The sequence below is a fragment of the Polypterus senegalus genome, chromosome 8, assembly GCF_016835505.1.
Source record: "Polypterus senegalus isolate Bchr_013 chromosome 8, ASM1683550v1, whole genome shotgun sequence".
Lineage (NCBI taxonomy): Eukaryota > Metazoa > Chordata > Cladistia > Polypteriformes > Polypteridae > Polypterus > Polypterus senegalus.
Window position 1 is genome coordinate 35,775,316 of NC_053161.1, and position 16,661 is coordinate 35,791,976.

The 16,661-nt window shown below is 38.4% G+C and overlaps 1 protein-coding gene across 1 annotated transcript in view; it reads right to left on the reverse strand.

Annotated features, from left to right (window-relative positions):
• The window catches only part of tmem168b (transmembrane protein 168b), a 70,890-nt gene extending 59,827 nt beyond the window's left edge, over window positions 1-11,063 (reverse strand). Inside the window, exon 1 of the mRNA XM_039760954.1 lies at window positions 10,902-11,063. The gene's annotated coding sequence lies outside the window, so the exon portion shown is untranslated. The remainder of the gene's footprint in view (window positions 1-10,901) is intronic.
• Between the last annotated feature and the right edge of the window lie 5,598 nt (window positions 11,064-16,661).

A 16,661-nucleotide genomic window follows, 5' to 3' on the forward strand; every position in this document is an offset into this window, starting at 1 on the left:
TTAGACAGGATATATTTTTATGGAGAGGAAAATATTATAAGTTATTTAAGGTTTGAGTTGATTTATTCCGGAATAATATTCTGTCGACTAAATAAAAATTCCTTCTATTTACAATTTAAATAGAACTTGAACATATCGATAGTTGTGTGTGTGTGTGTGTGTGTGTATATATGTAGATATGTGTGTATATATATATATATATATATATATATATATATATATGGATGTATGTGTATATATGTATGTATATATGTGTGTGTTTATATATGTGTATGTGTATATGTATATATATATATATATATGTTTATGTGTGTGTGTGTATATATATATATATGTATATATATATATATATATATATATGACAGCAACACTCATCACTCATAACAGTGACAAAACAATTACATTGACAATCATGTTACGTTATTTTCAAAATGTTTCCTTTTCTTTTTCATTGCTTCTTTAACACACTACTTCTCGGTGCTAAGCGCGGGTATTTTGCTATATATATATATATATGTATGTATGTGTATATATATATGAATGTGTGTATATATATATAACTGTGTATATATGTATATATTTATTTCTATATTTGTATATGTGTATATGTATATATGTATGTATATGTTGTGGTCCCCCGGTCGGGATGCCCAGGAGGACCAGAGGAGGGCTTGTGCCTCCTCCAGACCGCGAGGGGGCTTCCGTCCTGGTTATTTTGGGGGCCTCTGGTAAAGGGCTTGGAAGCCCAGCCCTGTAGGGACCCGTGGCCACCGCCAGGCAGCGCCACAGTGCCTGATTATCCCGGGAGCCCGGCACTTCCGCCACACCAGGAAGTGCCGGGGGGAAGACAGCCGGCACTTCCGCCACACGGGGTGTGTCCGCGGAGATTGCCGGGAAGCAGCTGGAGCCCACCCGGGTTCCTATAAAAGGGGTCAAGAGAGAAAGGCACAAAGGACTGTGTGGCCTGGACAATTGGGGGATCGGTGCAAGAGGCACTGGGGTTTGTGCACGTGATTGTAAAATAATTATTGTAAATAAACAGTGTGTGGTGAAGCCAACGATGTCCGTCTGTCTGTGTCCGGGCCAGCGTTCACAATGTATATATATGATGTGTATATATATATATATATATATCTATACTAATAAAAGGCAAAGCCCTCACTCACTCACTCACTCATCACTAATTCTCCAACTTCCCGTGTAGGTAGAAGGCTGAAATTTGGCAGGCTCATTCCTTACACCTTACTTACAAAAGTTGGGCAGGTTTCATTTCGAAATTCTATGCCTAATGGTCATAACTGGAAGGTATTTTTCTCCATTAACTGTAATGGAGTTGAGCTGGAATGGCGTGGGGGGAGTTTGGTGTGACATCATCACGCCTCCACGTAATCACGTGAACTGATTGTCAGCGCAGTGCGTAGAAAACCAGGAAGACCTCCAAAAAGCGCTTAAGAAAACATGCATTATATAATTGAGAAGGCAGCGAAACAATAAGAAGCGGCGAGTGACATATAATACCATATTCATGACTGCTGCTACCTCGAAAGAAAGCAAGGTGTAAACCTAAACTTTAAATTAAGTTCATAGACAGGCTACGCTGGCGTTTCACATGCCCACAGGTAATGCGGGATACAAGTTTAATGAGAGGGCGCAGGATATAAGCGAGTTTTGATCACTTTGTAACTAAGATAAAATTGTAGGTGAAGGGGTGTGCTTATGCAAATTCCGAGAGACTGTGTTTGTGGGGGATTGACGGATAAGGCGGGTGGGGGAGTCACGTCATCATATCCCCTCCCATTTACCTCATTTCGCTCTGAGCTGAGCTCCGCGCCGCCGTCTTCCGAAGCAACTTTGTCACACTGCCACCAAATACTCCCAGAAAAATCCACAAGTTAATACACACGCTGTCTCTAGAGTTTCTACACACTGAATCCTCCAGGCACTACTTACAAAAGGTTACATTGACAACCGTGTTACGTTATTTTTAAAATCTTTCCTTTTCTTAGCACAAGCACAGCTGAGAACCTTCAATGCATGTGCTCCATAGCGCGTTAAAAATAATGCATCTAATCACACTTTGCATTACAAGCAAAGGGAGCTTTTGTCAATGCATGATTTCCTGGTACACGGATTACATTGATCAGCGCATCCCGATTCATTTTACCCTTGCACCACCTTAGTTTGAGAAGAAGTATGAAAAAATATGAGGTTAACACAGAAAAACAGATCACCAATTCAAGCTTTATGAATAATCGATTAGCCATCAATAATTGTTTTGGTAAAGCCATCCTCCTTCCATTTTATAATTTTTCCGCCATTAGCCATGATTAAATGAGCGGTAAAAAGTAAGAGCAAAGCGAGGGTGACTTATTTAGGCAGGCATATATATGACAGCAACACTCATGACAATGTCAATCATGTTACGTTATTATTAAAATGTTTCCTTTTCTTTTTCATTACTTCTTTAACACACTACTTCTCCGCTGCGAGGCGCGGGTATTTTGCTATATATATAATATATGAATGACCTCCAAAGAGCTGAGACTTTTGATATCATGAGCGTGTCTGCAAAACTGTAGTCTGCTGCCCTGCAAAAGTCGAGCAGCCAGTGCGTGCATAGCTGTGCCGGCCTTTGAGGCGCTGACTGCACTTCGCCTTAAGTCAAAGTGAGCACTTTTAATTTTTCATCCTCCCCTGCGCTATAGCCCAGACAAGTGCAAACACGGGACCCCTTTTCTACACGCGGCAAACTAATATTAAGGCGATTCACACTTTCTTTTGCACGTTCACGATTATGAGGTTGTCAGCTCGGATTATGAAGACACGCATACGAGTGGAGGACATACAGTGCCATCACAGCCGATTAATGGCGGGGCGTCTCACCAGTCTACACAAGACCCACCCCAAGACTGTCCCCATACTTGTGTGTATGTTTGTATGTGCCTATATGTGTGTGTATAGCTTTGGTCACTGAGTGCAAGGGAAAAATAATAAAATATAGTCTATAAGTTATTAAACAGTAAAACATTAACGTTTCAAGAAGTACAGGTACATTGAGCACTACTGGAGTGGTTGTGGGTAAACTACATTTTAAAGACTGTGTAACACAACAGGTAAGTAACTAACAGCAGCTAAAATGTATATGGATCATCTCTCGGTAGTAGATCCCTTTTGAAAGGCTACACGACGGCTGTGGTATAGAAATTACATTTTCTATGTGAGCGTTCAAATTTGTGCCTCTGGTAATGTGCCTTACCGGCATTTAAAGAAAATTAGTTTTGTGTCCTCTGCAGTGTTAAGACAGAAAGGCTTTGGTTTGGCATAAAAGGAAAAAGGTGTAAAGAAAGGAAAGTTGCCTTTTTCTTTTATATAGTATAGAGAGATGTGTTAAGCTGGCGTTATGATCGCCTTTTGGGGACAGTCGGGTGGGTCTTGTGTAGACTGGTGAGGCGTCCCGCCATTAATCGGCTGTGATGGCACTGTCAGTCCTGCACTCGTGTGCGTGTTTCATAATCCGAGTTTAGGACCTCATAATCGTATACGTGCAAAGAAAGTGTGTAATATTATTTTGCCGTGGTGTAGAAAAGGGGTCCTGTGTTTGCACTTGTCTGGGCTATAGCGCAGGGGGAGGATGAAAAAAATTAAAAGTGCTCACTTTGACTTAAAGCAGAAGCGCAGTCAGCGTCTCAAAGGCGGCACAGCTATGCAGCGCTGGCTGCTCGACTTTTGCTGGGCAGGAGACCCCTTTTGTACACGCGTTCATGATATCAAAAGTCTCAGCTCTTTGGAGGTAATTCATATATTATATATATAGCAAAATACCCGCACCTCGAAGCGGAGAAGTAGTGTGTTAAAGAAGTAATGAAAAAGAAAAGGAAACATTTTAATAATAACGTAACATGATTGACATTGTCATGAGTGTTGCTGTCATATATATGCCTGCCTAAATAAGTCACCCTCGCTTTGCTCTTACTTTATTTACCGTTCATTTAATCATGGCTAATGGCGGAAAAATTATAAAATGGAAGGAGGATGGCTTTACCAAAACAATTATTGATGGCGAATCGATTATTCATAAAGCTTGAATTGGTGATCTGTTTTTCTGTGTTAACCTCATATTTTTTCATACTTCTTCTCAAACTAAGGTGGTGCGAGGGTAAAATGAATCGGGATGCGCTGATCAATGTAATCGGTGTACCAGGAAATCATGCATTGACAAAAGCTCCCTTTGCTTGTAATGCAAAGTGTGATTAAATGCATTATTTTTAACGCGTTATGGAGCACATGCATCAAGCTTCTCAGCTGTGCTTGTGCTAAGAAAAGGAAAGATTTTAAAAATAACGTAACACGATTGTCAATGTAACCTTTTGTAAGTAGTGCCTGGAGGATTCAGTGTGGAGAAACTCTAGAGAGAGCGTGTGTATTAACTTGTGGATTTTTCTGTGAGTATTTGGTGGCAGTCTGAAGTTGCTTCGGAAGACGGCGTTAGCTGCAGAGCTCAGCTCAGAGTGAAATGGGATGAATGGGCGGGGAGATGATGACGTGACTCCCCACCCGCCTTAACTGTCAATCCCCACAAACACAGTCTCGAATTTGCATAAGCACACCCCTTCACCTACAATTTTAACTTAGTTACAAAGTGATCAAAACTCCGTTTATATCCTCGTCCTCTCATTAAACTTGTATCCCGCATTACCTGTGGGCATGTGAAACGCCAGCGTAGCCTGTCTATGAACTTAATTTAAAGTTTAGGTTTACACCTTGCTTTCTTTCCGAGGTAGCAGCACTCATGAATATGGTATTATATGTCACTCGCTCGCTTCTTATTGTTTCGCTGCCTTCTCAATTATATAATGCATGTTTTCTTAAGCGCTTTTGGAGGTCTTCCTGGTTTTCTACGCACTGCGTTGACAGTCAGTTCACGTGATTACGTGGGAGGCGTGATGATGTCACACGAAACTCGCCCCCCCGTCATTGCAGCTCAACTCCATTACAGTTAATGGAGAAAAATACCTTCCAGTTATGACCATTAGGCATAGAATTTCGAAATGAAACCTGCCCAACTTTTGTAAGTAAGCTGTAAGGAATGAGCCTGCCAAATTTCAGCCTTCTACCTACACGGGAAGTTGGAGAATTAGTGATGAGTCAGTGAGTGAGTGAGTGAGTGAGGGCTTTGCCTTTTATTAGTATATATTATATATATATATATATATATATATATATATATATATATATATATATATATATATATATATATACAGATAGATAGAAAGATAGATAGATAGATAGATAGATATGACAACAACACTCATATCAATGACAAAACAATTACATTAACAATCAAGTTACGTTATTTTTAAAATTTTTCCTTTTCTTTTTCATAACTTCTTTACCACAATACTACTCCGCTGCGAAGCGCGGGTATTCTGCTAGTGACAAAATAAAACTACGTGATTAAAGTGGAAATTTCAAGATTAAAGTTGACATTTTGTGCTTTTTTTCCCCACTGTGTGCCTATTTTTTTTTTCTCTGCACCCTAATAAGCTTTTATATGACACTCAGACGGTGGGCTACGACTCGACTTTTCACGGAGACTTTGATATGTGACTTCTCTTTTATTTCGGGCACTGTGTGAATTTGAGCTTTCAAGTTTCCGACACTCGGTCACTCGATCAACTTCCTTTTGTTGATTATACCATTGTTTAAACCAACAAATAGTATGTTTTTCCTTGCCTCCACTTGGTAATCGCTGAAGTTATTATATTTTCCCCCGTGCTTTTCCCATTGTCTTTTCACAGAAGGCTGAGCTTAAGGGCCATTTATATTGATTTGCATATTCAAAGAGGCGTAATTCTGGGAGGAGTTGGGGTGGGACAGCAGGCGCGTGCATGTGCGTTACTTTTCATGCTGATCAGGATTTATGTAGCGGAAAAATGAGGAAGTTGGAGTACGCACAGATTCCTGCATCTGGATTTTTCTGTGCATATGCACATTCACGCTTTTGTGCTTACGCCATGTTATAGTGTGAGTCCTATGCACGGCGTTACACATGTGGCCTCAGGTGTTTTGTTATGAAGATATGATGAAAATTATTGCAGTTCTCATTACATATTTTTACAGTTTTCCTTACACTTATTTTAGTTATTTTTTATATTGTACAGAAGAAATGTCTTCAGGCTAGTGTGACAAAGCAATATTTAAAACACTGCACAGAAACTGCCTTGGTCAAAATCACAAATAATTTTCAATGGGAAGCTGACATTGGACTTTTATCAATTCTTGTACTTCTTGACCTCAGCTCCGCATTTGACACCATACCTCATTAGATACTTTTGAAATGACTACCTAGATTTGGAGTCTGTGGCCTTGTCCTCGAATGGTTTTCTTCCTACTTTACTGATAGGATGCAATTTGTTCAAGTAAAGGGCTTTAAATCTGAGAATGCACTCATTACTCAGGGAGTTCCACAGGGTTCTGTTTTGTGGCTGCTTCTTATTCTCATTTATATCTTCCCAATAGGTAATATCTTTCGGTACAATTGTATTAAATTTCATTGTTACGCTGATGACACACTGCTATTTTCTATCCACTAAATCCACTTCTCCTCCCGACACTCTTATGGCATGTCCCCAAAGACATAAAGTCATGGATGATTCAAAATTTTCTACAATTAAATAGCAATAAAACTGAGGTGGTTCTCATTGGTTCTAAATCTACACTCACTAAGGTTAACCATTCTTCTATTTTAATTAACAACATTAACACAAACATCTCTACCAAGGTTAAGAGCCTGGGAGTCATTCTTAACAGTACCCGCTGTTTTTCTTCCCATATAAGCAATGTTTCTCAGACTGCCTTCTTCCATCTCCAAAACATTTCTAGACTTCAACCTGTTCTTACGCAACACAGTACTGAAGTATTGGTTAATGCCTTAGTCACTTCACATATAAATTACTGTAATGCTATTCTATCCGGAATCCCACAAAAACATATCCATCGCTTATAACTTATTCAAAATTCTGCTGCTAAGATAATAACCTGTTCCAAATCCACTGAACATATTACACCTGTTCTCTCTCAACTTCACAGGATCCCTGTTTAATAGCAAATACAATACAAAATACTGTTCTTAACATTTAAAGCTCTCCACAACCTCCCTCCTCCCTACCTCACTGGATCTCCTACAGACTTACACTCCCTCTCGCTCACTCAGATCCCCATCTGCAGCTTTACTTTCTGTACCACACATCAAATTTGGGAGCTCGAGCATTCTGTCATAGTGCTCCTCAACTCTGCAATTCTCTTCCCTCTCATATCCATCAACTAGACTCAAAAACACATTTTAAAACTGTCCTCAAAACCTATCTCTTAAAAAACTGGGATACCTATTATGAATTTAACACTGTTATCTTTGTATGTTTGCTACTACCTCTGTACCTTATTGCTATTTGATTTTATTGCCCTCTTCGTTTCTATATTTTATTAATGTTATTTAATTTTTTTAATAAGATGACCTTGAGTGTTAAGAAAGGCACCTATTAAATAAAATGTATTATTATTATTATTAACTGCTTCTTTTAACACATCAAGCATAAGAGGTTTTACAAACATGAGGCCAATCAGTTGATCAAGCTATTCTGGTAGGCTACTAGATACTCTGTCCCAATATCTTATTAAAAAGTTGTCATGGTTTACACTTTAACAAGACACAGCACTTGGTCTCATATTCTTAAAAATCACTATGGGAAGTTTCCTGAATTAACTTTCTCTTCATTTCCTACAAAGAATTATGTTGGATCAGCCCAATCTATCTCTTTGATAATTTGGAAGGCCTATGTTATGTCAATACAGAGAAATTACCTGCTCAAGACTTAAGTGGGGAAATCCATTAGTGTGTCTGAAATGACAAGCTCTTTAGAGAGGTACTTGTTTAATCTTCTCTGTACAGCTATAAGCTACTAGATGTTATTCTGTAGTGTGCCGAGTAGAAAAGCATGCAATATACTAGATGTTAGTAGCACAGTAACAATTCTGTCCAAAAGGTTCCTTGATTTATATTCAATAGATTTTACAAAATAATTAACAATTACTTGCCATCTTTAATAGCTTCTACTCATTGCCTCAATGAGGGAAATGTTTCCAAATCATTACCATCAGCTGCACCATGTGCTTAGTGTGCTTCCTAGTGCTGGGGAAAAACATGACAATGTTGTGCATTGCAAAGTGTGCCTCCTTAAGCCTGATGGGATCAAAAGGATACTACACAAAGATGCACTGAATGTGCCAGTTATGGTCTAATAGGAAGGATGGGAACCTTTTTGTAGTAAAGATGACTTTAATGTTTGCAGACTGCCTATTCAAAACTTTTATCTGTGATCAGGGTAGATCAGATGTGGATGCATTTTTACACTTGTGGTTCTGTCTTACTTCTTCCACATGTTCAAAAAGGCACTTTGGTTTTATTCAAGTATTTTTTGTTCTTTTAATAAGTTGTTATAAGTTTATCTATACTCCAGTCCATTAGCAAAATTGCAAAACATACAAACCTACGTATTGTTTTGCTCTGCAAGCATAATCAATAATTAGTATGTATCCATCCATCCATTTTCCAACCCGTTGAATCCGAACACAGGGTCACGGGGGTCTGCTGGAGCCAATACCAGCCAACACAGGGCGCAAGGCAGGAACCAAACCCTGGGCCGGGCGCCAGCCCACCGCAAGGCATGCACACACACACACGCACAACGAGCAAACACACTAGGGACAATTTAGAACCGTCAATCCACCTAACCTGCATGTCTTTAGACTATGGGAGGAAACCGGAGTACCTGGAGGAAACCCACGCAGACATGGGGAGAACATGCAAATTGCATGCAGTAGAGGACCCAGGTCTCCTATCTGCGAGGCAGCAGCGCTACCCACTGCGCCACCATGCCGCCCTCAATAATTGGTATGTCAATGTGATTTAGGCTTTTAAGTGTTTATGCTGACAAATGTTATTTTTGGTTATGTCAACATACATTTACTGCTGTTTACATATTAACATACTTTAGTGTCTACTAAGAATTTCATATTACTTAACAGAGACAATATATAAGGTTTATTTTAAAGCTTTTAGGCAAGATCCTTTTGAAATTTAAACACTGAAAGAAACTTAAAAAAAAAAAGTCACAGCAGTATTAAAACAACATTCTTCTACTGCCAAAAAGAAAATTCTTTACTTAATATTTCAAAAACAATATTATTTGGCTCAAATCAGAACACTAGTTGCGAATCGAGAAGCCGCTGAAATAAGAACACATACACACAAAAAACGCATCCTGTTTGCATTCCTACAGATGGTGCACCACAAACATTAGAACTGCTGCACAGAATCCTATACCAATGCAGGACACGAAGAAAAAACAATGATTATTCTCAGTGTATCAATGCTACTGTAATACTCTACTGTATGTTTTTTTCCTTTCAGGGCTTAAAGCTTTTTTTCTTTTTTACCAAATTGTTACCAAGAAAATAATGGAAGCTGGTGGGCATTTTGAGGAATAATCTGGTAGTTATTTACCCTGCCACCTTACACAAATCACAGCCTACTGCAACAAATAAATTGAGACCTATACAACTTAATGAAAAAGAACAGCATTTAAACAGCACTACCAGCAACATAATATGATTTTATTGTGCAAAAATACTTTTATTATCATAATTAATCCCTTGAATAATTCTTGGTTGCTTGTTTGTAGCATGCACATTTTTTTCTGTATTATTTATTATACAAAGTTAATAAAAATATGTAGGCTTTCAATGGAAAAAAAATCTTTTAATCCAAAGTTATTTATTACCAATAACTGAATACAATTTTTAATTACATTATTGATTCCTCACTACACGTAATTTAAAAATTATTTCCCTTTACTGTTATTGATAGTAAACATAGTCGCATTAAAAACCACTGAACATTTATACTGTTTAACAAATTTTAATCAGCTGCAAATACACAAATATTTGTGTATATAAATAATAAATGACAATAGCTAGTCATGTCATGAATTCTCAAACCTGACTAACTCAGAGCTGAACATGGGGCACTGGCATCACTAGGCACAAAGCAGGAATATGCACATGGCACTCGCTCAGCTACACAGAAGCCAATTAATCTGACTTGCGGGACTTTGGGGCAGTTCGCAGGCGCCTCATTTTATTTTTCTTACTATTAATCCATCCATCATCCAACCCGCTATATACTAACTACAGGGTCACGGGGGTCTGCTGGAGCCAATCCCAGCCAACACAGGGCGCAAGGCAGGAAACAAACCTCGGGCAGGGCGCCAGCCCACTGCAGTCTTACTATTAATTAAAGTACTAAATAATTTCCCTACAAGCAAAATAAATGCGAAACGTACAGATGTAATCATTTCAAGTTTTGTTCTCTAGACTAATATAACTAATAACAAAATTTGCCTAAACTTTTTCAGCAGTACCTGTACTTCCGTATACAGCATTCGCCATCGAAAATATAATCGAAACATGTCCACGAGGTTTTCAGTTAAAAAAAAGGGAATACTTTGGAGTTGTTTATGGTGCTAACTTATGGAGATTACCTGTCGGATGATAAAAGGTTTAATTCTGTGTGTCGTGTGGTGGACTGTTGCCCGCATTGTTCCTGCCTTGCGCTCGTCCATTGCAGGGATGGGCTCCAGCAGCCCTGCCATGTACAGTCGGTTGGTTAACAATTCGATTGATAAATGGATAGATCCTGACTGCTTATAGTAGTTAAGAAGCCACCAGTGTTGTAAACAGAAGTAACCTTAAAAGACGTCAACTTGCGGAAATAGTTCGCTGTCTGCTATTCGCATGATTAAACTATGCACATGTATATTACACACTAGTTGCTGCGTTCTTACCACTGATACCACTGACGTTCATGAAATCGATGCTCCAAATTCCAGTAAAACGAAACTGCCAAAGCCCCTAAATTCATACTTTCAAAACTTTTCAGCTGTACCGAACGCCATGTTGTGTCAGCGTCAGCTACGGCAAACAGCTCGAGTCAAACTACACGCTGGCCTGAGGGCTGCCAGAGTGAGACCGCGGAGAACTGTAACTTTTCAACAAGATGACAGCTCACGGGTGCGGATCTCTGACTTAAAAATTGGGCAACGCGGTAGAGCACAGATCATCGTTGGTCATATTATCCTGGTTTTCTTCCCATATCCCCAAAAAAGATTCTTCATTGTCACTTCACGGAATACATTTAGACGTTCATTGTTGATTATTGAATCGTGGTGTACTTATGTAAATGGTTCAAAGATTTGTACTAAAAACCTTGGTAATATGCTATATGCATCTTATCCCCGCCATCTGAATATTTGTAAATCTAAGTAGGCACTTCTGTTTCGAGATGAATATTACATAAAAACAAGTTTTAATGTAATCGTTTATTAATATGAAACTTTAATGGATAAATCATCACTATTTATCTATTTATATATACTCAGTCACTTCTTTATTAGGTATATTGCGTCTCCAGAACACCCTGAATTCTCCGTTGCATGATTTCAAATATATGCTGTAAAAATTCGTTTGGGTGCTTTGTCCATGCTAACTTGATAGTATCACACAGCTCTTGTGGATTTTTTGATTCATGTTCATGTTGCAAACCTCCTGTTCCACTTCATCCTAAAGGTTCTCTTTTAGATTGAGATTTGGAGACTGCATGTCATTGGAGTAAAACTGAAGGCACTGTGATGTTCTTAAAACCAGTCTGAGGCAACCCATGTTTTTTGACACAGTGGACTGTTGGAATTTTAAAGGTCAGCCACAATGCATAGTTAAGCTGTAGCGTTCAAATGATTCTTAATTGGTGTTAAGAGACCTGATACGTGGTCATAAAAAAATCTTAAATTACTGGTTCTTTCATGACTCATTCCTGGATTGTGTGGTTCCTAATAGAACCATTGTATTACAAAGAAACGTCACATTCTGCAGAGTTCTTTGCATATGAAAATGGTCCTTTCTGCCTTTTAAAAGGTTTCCAATAAGTGGACACAACATAAATCTTTAATTTATATTCAGCTATCTGATACTGAAAGAAAAGATGAAAAAAAAGAAAAGAAAAACCTCAAATTAGCCTATTTGGTTGTGTGCAGTTAAAGTCATTTTAAAATCATATTCCATGTTGGCCTTTCAAAGGTCTACTATCATCTATGCAAGGTGATTGATGGAATTTGTTACTGATCTAAACAAAAAGGTTCTTCCTGGAAACTTCATGTGGATGGTTCTCCTATGGCATTGCTCTGATGAACCACTTTGGCACCTTTATTTTTAAGAGTGTACCATTAATATTCTTCAAACATGGTAGGATGGATCTACAGTATAGTTTCATTACCATTTCAGAGCATAAACTGAAATTCATCAGTCCAGAAAATGCTTTTCCATTCTGTGCTTGTCCAGTTTTGGTGATTACTTGCTCACTGCAGATTTAACATTCAGGTCTCGCATGTCAGGAATGGAAACTGGAAACTGGTGTGTTTTTTTGTTTTTTTTTTTTGCTACTGTATTGCCCATCAGCTTCAAGGTTAAATACTTTTTGTGCATTCAGAGATGCACTGCTGCACACCAGTGTTTTAAAACTCTTTTATTTGAGTATTTGTGGTGTTTCTCTTAGCTTGAATAAGTCTGGCCATTGTCTGACCTTTCTCATTAAAAAGATTCTCTCATCCATAGAATTCCTGTTCACTTTAAAGACTGTAGTGCATAAAAATCACAGGCAGGCTTATGTTTCTTGGGTACTGGAACCACCACATCTTGCACTAATAATAAATCCAGTTCTAAAGCTTGATCAAACAACAATTAAATCAACGATAGATAGATAGATAGATAGATAGATAGATAGATAGATAGATAGATATCTTTAAATAGCACATTATGCACATTATATAAATTACTATATTATAATTATTATTATAATTATTATATAATACACTATTGTCAGTGCAAAAGTCAGTGACCAAGGAAAATTATAAGTGTATTGATGTCTTTATTTAACTTTTGTTTCTAAATTGAATAGCAATGTGAACTGTTTTCTAAGTTAGGAACACAATACAGTTATGGGAAATTAAGTTTAAACCCTCTACGTAATATAGTTTCATACTAATATTGAATAACTATATTGATTCAAGAAAACATAAATTCTGAAAGAAGCCAATCTTAAAAACACATTTGGAACTTATTTGTCTGTTTAGTACCTACTACTCAGTATAGACATTTCATGTCAGATGAAAATTCAAGTAGCTTAACATTAGCTGCACTCAGATGTGAAACACCCTTGTGAGTGATGCTGCTAAGCCATCTGTACATTTAGTGCATTAGAAAGCCACACAATCAACAATTCAAAATCACTTCCAAGTAATAAATGGGAAAAAAATTACTTCAGCCATATTATGACAATATACCAGTGACTTAAGGTGACAAAATATCACCATTTAACTGACAGTTGATTGCAGTTTCTGAAGTCACTGTTAATAGATGGTCTCTGGTGAACCATTAAAAATCTACCAGAAGGGAAACTGCTTATCTCATGATTTCAGAAAGTAAAGCCAGCTAAATCGAATGCACTGAGCTCAGTGCTCTGTATTTCCCTTTGTTATCATAATACCAGGATGAGTACAAATAGATAACAAGAATGCACAGTGTCTATGATTCAAATAGTTATTTGACATTGTAATTTAAAAAAATGCTTCAGCATTGAACGTACTATCTCTCTATTAAATTAAAAACCTTGACCACTCCCCTCCACACCGCTCGCCCTATCATTACTCCTACTGCAAACATCTTCTCTTCATACCTCCCCGTAACACTCTCAGTTCCGCTAACTCGCCCTTCAACGTAGTCAGTAATAATGGCAAGGCAGAAAGGCAAATTATCTATTCAAGAACATCTAATTTTAGATTGCAATAGAAAAACAGCGCAAGAGCTGATAAAGAACATTGAAAAAAAGAAAATGAATAAAAAAGAGATATAATAAAAATCAACAACAAAGAAAATCATCCAATAAACAAGAAAGAAAACAATATCCCTAGCAATATGTAATAAGAAATGCAAAAAAGCAAAGTTTATAGAATGTAAGTTAGAGGATAAAGTAATTCATAATATTGTTTTTGATAAGGCGAAAATGTAATACATTTTTTTATTTACTTTTTATTACATTTTACTTTTTTACTTCTACCTTTTTACTTTTTACTGTTTTATTATTCATTGGTATTTAAAATAGACAGCTGTAGTGAAATACTCAAGTAAGTGATTTTCTATCTATAATAACTAAGGACCAAACTGTCTTCCTCCAACACCCTGCATACTCTTCTATATACAAGCTCTTTAAATATGATTGCTTTCTTTAATGGTGGGGTGCCCCGACATCCTTCGAGTGGCTCAGCCGCGAGACAGCAGGCTCCCAGCACCACCTGCCCTGGGGGTTGGCAAAATGAGAAGGGGGCTAATAAAGTCTGAAGAAGCAAAAAAAATTACCTCATCTTTAAATAAATTTGGGAGTATTTTGAAACAAAAAGGGCAAGGCATATCCATACATCAAGGCGGCAGATAAGTCAGCACTATTTAAATGATCTACAGTAGTGGATAAGTTTCAAATTATAGTGCTAAACATGTAATTGTTACTTTCCAAATCCTGTTCCCCTGTGTACCTGTGCAAAGATTGCATCACAGTGCAAAATGAGGTGGGTTTCAAATATATTTTTATTACAGTCACACAGGATCAGTGTACATTCAAAAATGGGAGTAAGAGCCCGTAATTTTTTAAATATATATATTGTGATAAGATGCTTCCATGAAGAAATATTTCTACACATGGAAAAAGGTTTGGGGATCGTCCCCGTATATTGTTGTCCAGACAAATGAAAAAGTGGTTGATTCATATGACTTTTCAGTGCAAAATGAACAATGAACTGCAGACAAAATGGAGTTTATATAACTGGATGGATTATGGGACAGGAAATGTTGTTGGCAGGAAGTGATGATTGGAGGCGGGGAAATGGAAACCAACATCATCAGGAGTGGACAGGAGCAATGACAAGAAGTGACATTGTGGCGGCCACTTTGAACCCGGAAGTGGGATGTCTTATTTTTCTTCGAATTTTCTGTAGGTGAAAAGAGATTAAGGTAAGTATCACGTGATAACCCATTGTCTCGCGATATTTCACTCACCTTTAGGCTCTTTGACTGCCTCCAACTCGCACGTGTGTAACAATATATATATTTATATATATATATATATATTTATATATATATATATATATATATATATATATATATATATATATATATATATATATACAGGCAGTCCCGAGTTACTTGCGAGATTGGGACTGTAGGTTTGTAGTTAAGCTGAATTTGTATGTAAGTTGAAACAGGTACATTATTTTAACAAATGCTATTGTTGACTAATTGTAATCAAGTGCTTTGCCAATGAATGATGGAGTTTCACCTCTCTCTGACCTTTTTATTATTTCTACTTTATTTTCAATGGTGATGGTTTTTCTCTTCTTTACTGTATCACCAGCACTTGCATTAGATTTGTGTTTCAGAGACATTGTTGAAGGGTGAAGACAAAAGATTAAGATGAGCTCTTCTGCACAGCACTGTACAGTACACACTGTCACAGCAGGAAGGCACCCGTCGTCAACACGTCTGATGTTTTGACAAGAGACAACTTCCTGCTATGTGCATAACAGTACAAGCAGGCTTGCTATAGAGAATGAATGGGGGCGTCGAGGGGCAGTTCACCACCAGCACACCTCACAGTCACCTCCACTACAGTATGCTGCCTGAAGCGTCCACTCACCGAGAACGAACACGGTGCAGTGAAATCGCCCACCACCACCACTCCCATTTAACAGGCAGCCATCCAAGGCACACTACAATGCTACCCCCTGCCGCTCCGTTCACCCTCAATGGCCTCTGTTCAGCCACAACTGGGTCACCGCTTGCAGAATCACCAGCCGCCCACCGAGATTGAATAGGGCAGCTGTGTGTGGTGGGCGGGCAGTGAAATCGCTTGCCACCGGGAGTCTCCCGAGGGACACTACACTGCGCGAGCAGTGAAATCGCCCCAACAACCAGGTCACCGTTTGCAGCATCACCAGCCACCCACCGATAATGAACGGGGCAGCCGTGTGTGGTGAGCGGGTAGTGAAATCACTTACTGCCGGGAGCCGACCGAGAGACACTACACTGCAGCAAAATCGCCCCCTCCATCCTCCATCCAGCCACTGCTTGCAGCGTCCCCAGGCCGAAGATGACGGAGCGGCAGTTACTGAGGCGCATGCGTTGCAGCTGCGGCCCCGTTCGTATGTCATAGGTCGGATGTCCGTAACCTGTGGACTACCTGTATATATATATATATATATATATATATATATATATATATATATATAAAGGCCAAACATTAAGAGCACAGTCAGTGCAGTAGATATATACCAACTGACCCTGGACCAGCTTCAACATTACACTGTATCTACGTTTCAATACTGCAAAATCTTCCACATGCAAGCACCACACCTCAAATCAACTCCAGGCCTTTTATCTGCTTAATTGATAATGACATAACGATGGACTTGCCCACACCTGCCCATGAAATAGCCTTTGAGTTA